Genomic DNA, 5548 nt, shown 5'->3' with positions numbered 1-5548 from the left:
AAACAACTATCACTACAGACGTATTGTCAGGGAGGTGAAAGAGGGAGTTTTTATGAAGTTCAGAGAAAAGTGGGAAAGTGTTTTAAATTAGGATAACAGTATTAGAGGCAAGGGGGTAACAAACTGCGTCTATATAACAAGTTCAAGGACGACTACAGAGTGGAATACTACCATAAACTCCCGATGTCGAGACCAAACAGAGGATCTCTAGCGGTATGTTGGGTTGCACAGATTAGGCTTGAAACTGGGCGCTATACGAACCTTCCCGTCAATGAGAGAGTGTGTTTTAACTGTACCGACTGTGTGGAAGATGAGACGCATGTTTTACTTCAATGTCCAGTTTATAATGATGTCCATAAAGATCGTTTAACTAAATGTAATGACGAGTGGCCTGATTTTATGTCATAGATGATGTTAAGCTATGTTTTATCCTGGCCAGCCCAAGTGTTGTACATGTAAGTGCCATAACCTGCAAAGCCATTTCAAATTTACGTAAGGATATTTGATATACCTAGTAGTGTTTTTACCTTTTACCTGTGTATATTATCCTTCTTGTTTTTCTCATTAGTATTATTAGTATATTTAATTTGTACTTTTTAATGCTTAGTCTCTCATAACTCCAAAAGGAGTGGCTCGTTTTAATACTTTAATATACTTCTATGTATTCATGAGGTGAGACTATAATAAACCATCTGTCTGTCTGTCGTTATGACAATAGTTGTTCGTACAGTAATCGCTCTTGAAAGATGATTGGTGTGTGTCGTGATTCCATTTTGAAACACAAAAGAAAACGATTAGAAACAAACACTAATAACTGTGTGACGCAAGATGATTGTCAAAATTAGTGGTCTACAGTGATTTATCGACCTTCTTGAAAACCGTCAAGAATGACACTCCCTGCACGTGTGTGGGGCTACTGCGTTGGGCACGTGCATTCCATGCGTTGTGATAAAGAGAAAGGTGACGCGTTCATAAGATGTCTGTATTTGAAAAGTTTGTTAACGATTATACTTCCTATCCAAATTGTGGTTTCCCCTTTTGCCATTACCCTGGAACCAAACGTATGGTTCATAACAAGCACAAATCTTCAACGGAAGATCCGCAAATATCCGAACAATCATGTCAAGATAACCATCATGATATTCAAAGAGTGAGTGAGTATGGTTTTTCGCCGCTTTTAGAAATATTCCAGCAATAGGACACCAGAAATTGTACCCATGTCGGGAATCGAACCTAGGTCTTCGCCGTGTAAAACGAACGCTGTAACCTGTTTGAGTGGCATTTTAGAAGTTGAGACGTACAATATGGAACAAGTTTTTATGGATAACAACTTCTTTATTTGGTGAGTGCGACGTGTCGATACAGATTCTTGTACCGTTGTCAAGCAAGAGTGATACATGAAGTGGAGGAGCTGCATATTTATACTGTGTATAACAATGAAACTACATACATTGTAATTGACAAAGGAAACAACATAATTGGTTAAGCAGTAAGCTGATGAAGCCAGTGAGTACACAGAGGAAAGTGAATGGAAGCCAGAGATGTATAAATACAGGAGTGGTACAATAAAGGGGATGTTTATACAATAGGTGCGATGTTTATACAACAGATTGGGCTTGGTGGAGGAGTGGATCCTGAGCTGATCCACATCGGATCAATACATCCACTACAGCTCAGAGGAGTAATGAGGTATGCGTCACTTCTCTATCATTATTTGCCGCAGCATTTTACCATAAAAATAATACGAAAAAGTGAAACGATTGAATAATATCACATTAAATCTGGTTAACGACTATCATTTTAGTTTATAGTCAGCCAACCAATAGTTACCGTAGTACAAATAAGTCTATTACGTTGTGTTTCTTTTGAAGATATCGTTCGAGTGCAAATATATTTGCCATAATGTCTTATACAAAAATGGAAGTTTGTTACAGAAAGGCACATGTGGCCTATACCCTGCTGGTGGCCAAACCATTCCCAGATTTCACTCGCTGTGGTCTCTGGGGATGGGGAAGATGCAGAAAATACCGATAGGTACGAGGGGCTATGCTCTTCAGTGATTGAGCGAGTATGGATATTTCTCCGCTTTTAGCACTATTCCAGCAATATGACGGCGGGGGACACTAGAAATTGACTTTACATATTGCACCCATGTAGGAATCGAACCCGGACCTTCAGCGTGTATAAAACGTGTGTGATATTGCATCGAGCATACTGCAAGCCATTCGTACACCCCGTGTATTCATTCATGTATTCGTTGTAATTCATGATAATGTATTTCTGGTGTTTAATCACATAGAACTATGTGTTGAGTAACAAACCGAAAGGATGACTGAAGTGACAAATATACATTGCAGTATCGGCGGACTAAAAGAAAATTCAAGATAAATGCACTTTGCATCAATATATACTCATGACAATAATGGTTGTCACCCCCTTCAATTTTTTAATTGGAGAGGGGGCGTGGGGTGAGGGTGTGAGGTGGGGGTGGGGTGGGGTGAGCAGGGGGGTGACAACCATTATTGGCATGAGTATATCAAAACAACGTGAAATACATAAGTAGTAAATATACATGTAAGACATGGGGAGAATTCATTGAATTTCGCATTGATCGGTGAAATTTGAAAGTAGAAGCCGGGTATCTGATAAGGGCTATAACGTTAATGTATAATACTGTAACGTTTTCGCCAACTGTTCTGTCGCTTTACCTATAATACAATAGGAACTAGCAGCCGTTCTTCGTGTAAGGCCGGTCTGTAATCTCGCCCGGGTTTGCGAAAAAAACTGAAGGTAATAAGGCTCTCTAGGGAGGAAATAAGGCTCTCTAGGGAGGAATTACAGCCTTTTAGCAATAATCATCCCAGTCATGCATACCTAATCCTGTTTAATTGGCTTTCTAATCATATGTCCATATATATCCAAATTGAATGAAATGTGTTCATCATTGTAAAAATCACTCTCATATGATAACATTTATGACACTGATGACATTTTGTGTGAACTACGTCGGTGAACTATGTTCACGCTTTTTGCACGCCCAAGTTATCGACAATCTTAAAAACAACACCCACTGGCGGATTAGCGTGACTTTAACAACACCTTCGACATCAAAGTTAGCCACAGGTCGACTTCGTGTCCATAGCGAAATTTCAAAAGGTCGACTTCGTGTCCATAAACCCCTCTGCCCATCGTGCTCATTCGTGACCAGTTCGTGTTATTCCGGGACAAGCTCTTCTTGGAGTTTACGGAAAGGGGCGAGTGGTGACGAATGCATCGTGCTATTACAGTATTATCTCCATTGTAACGTTATATTTGATGATGATCATCATCACCATCATCGTCGTCACAATTAGTTTATTTTAGGTTGGGTTGTCCGGGCTCCGTCAAACTTGTTAGGTTTATATTTAACTCAGACGTGTGAAGATATGGTTAGAATTGATCTTCAGTAACCCATGCTTGTCGTAAGAGACGATTAAGGGGATCGGGTGGTCAGGTTCGCTAACTTGGTTGTCACATGCCATCGTATCCCAATTGCGTAGATCGATACTCAAAGGTGTTGATCACAGGAATGTCTGGCCCACACACGATTATTTACAGACTGCCGCCATATAGCTGGAATATTGTTGGGTGCGGCGAAAAACTGAACTCACTCACTCACTCACTCATATTTAGGTCAGGTACATCTGTCCCATTTACACGCTGACCACACAGCGAATGGGCTTCTCCCAGGTAGCGCTGCCTTAAGCCGATTCGACTTTACAACTACATGAGGACTCCCTAACACTGCAGCCTTCTGCATCGTTTGAGAAGGACTGTGCTTCCGGTGGAGAACCCTGGCACACCTTTGATCTGCGTCAAGAGATACAGAGGTACCAAACCAAGGGCAACTTCTTTAACTTCTTTGAGTGGCATTTTAGAAGTTTGGAAGTACAATAATGAACAAACGTCATGGATAACAAGGGCACCCCGAACAACGGGGAACTTGACAACAGTGTACTTGGAATGTTTGTGGAAATTCATTTTTGCTCTGCGTTTCCTGAATTTTGCCAGTCACATTGCTATCAAATGGGACTGAAAATTCAATAAGATAAATGCATTTACTGGCTTTAAGGTTTGGCAAAAAGCCGGTTTGTTGATATGATTTTTTTCCTGGACCGTATATGAAACCTATTCAAAGACGTTTCGTAGGACCATTTTCCATGACGCTTTCGACATGTTCAGGGCCAAGGCGTAAAGCTCGGGGCAAAATCACAACCATTTCGAAGACGGTAATAGAAGCATTGTTTAAGATGTGCAAGAGTAGGACATCCATTGACAGTAATATTTGTAACCTTCTCTTGTGAATATCTCTCATGTTGCACGTTGTTAATGAAAGTCCTTCTCCTGCCATATGTACCATGTACCATGTTCCTGCTTGACAAGGGGCGGTGGGGTAGCCTAGTGGTTAGAGCGTTCACTCGTCACGCCGAAGACCAGGGTTCGATTCCCAACTCACAAACTATTCCTTGACAAGGCTCCATAAAGAAATGTCACTTTTCCCATAAAATAAAGAAGTTGTTGTCCATTACAGCCATTGACCTTATCAAGACCTTTAGATTTTCTTTACGTTATGTTCCAGTCAAATGTACAGCCTCTACACATACTACAAGACGATGTATTACAACACAGTAGGGATGAAGTGTAACCCGAACTGCCAGTGTCCCAATGGAATTACTTTAAGCGCACACTTTTCGCCACGTTGTTTCTTAGCGTCCAGTATTTTCAACTCCACTGCGACCTCAAGCACCACAACCCCTGGCGGAAAATAGTGCAGCCTCCGACTGAAAATCATACAAACGTAAACACACACACACACACACACACACTCTCTCTCTCTCTCTCTCTCTCTCTCTCTCTCTCTCTCTCTCTCTCTCTCTCTCTCTCTCTCTCTCTCTCTCTCTCTCTCTCTCTCTCTCTCTCTCTCTCTCTCTCTCTCTCTCTCTCTCTCTCTCTCTCTCTCTCTCTCTCTCTCTCTCTCTCTCTCTCTCTCTCTCCCTGCTTACCCTGTTGATTTGTTTTAAGTTTTAGCATTTTAACGTTGCCTTAATGAGATATTGACATCTGCTTATGCCGCTGGACGAGTATTTCAGTACATTATGAATTTCGATTCCTAAACAATGAACAATTGTGTACATTCCAACCCTCACACTCCAGTCACCTACTGACCTGGTATGAGCGACATTCTTAAGGTGGTGATGACATTCTGTCAGATGAATCGTGTCAATGCCAGGTTTTGACCAATGAATGTGCAGTGAAGGATAAGGTTGAAACATTCACCCAAGGAAATACATTCTCATCCTTGCCAGCACAGGGAAAAGACGGGTTACTTATAACAAAACTGAAACAGATTATAGCATGCTGGTCCAGGGGAATGCAATGCCATTGGGAGCGTTCATCCATGAAACTTCGCAACAGGTAGTGGGTACAGTGCGTATCTGAATTGTTAGTTAATTTTGGGAGAATTAAACGTGTTTTTAGCGTCATTGCAATGATGCTGTGTGGGCTTGAT

The sequence above is a fragment of the Haliotis rubra genome, unplaced genomic scaffold, assembly GCF_003918875.1.
Source record: "Haliotis rubra isolate DU_JTF1 unplaced genomic scaffold, ASM391887v1 Scf419, whole genome shotgun sequence".
Lineage (NCBI taxonomy): Eukaryota > Metazoa > Mollusca > Gastropoda > Lepetellida > Haliotidae > Haliotis > Haliotis rubra.
The sequence above is the reverse complement of the archived record's forward strand: the minus strand, read 5'-3'. Positions refer to the sequence as shown.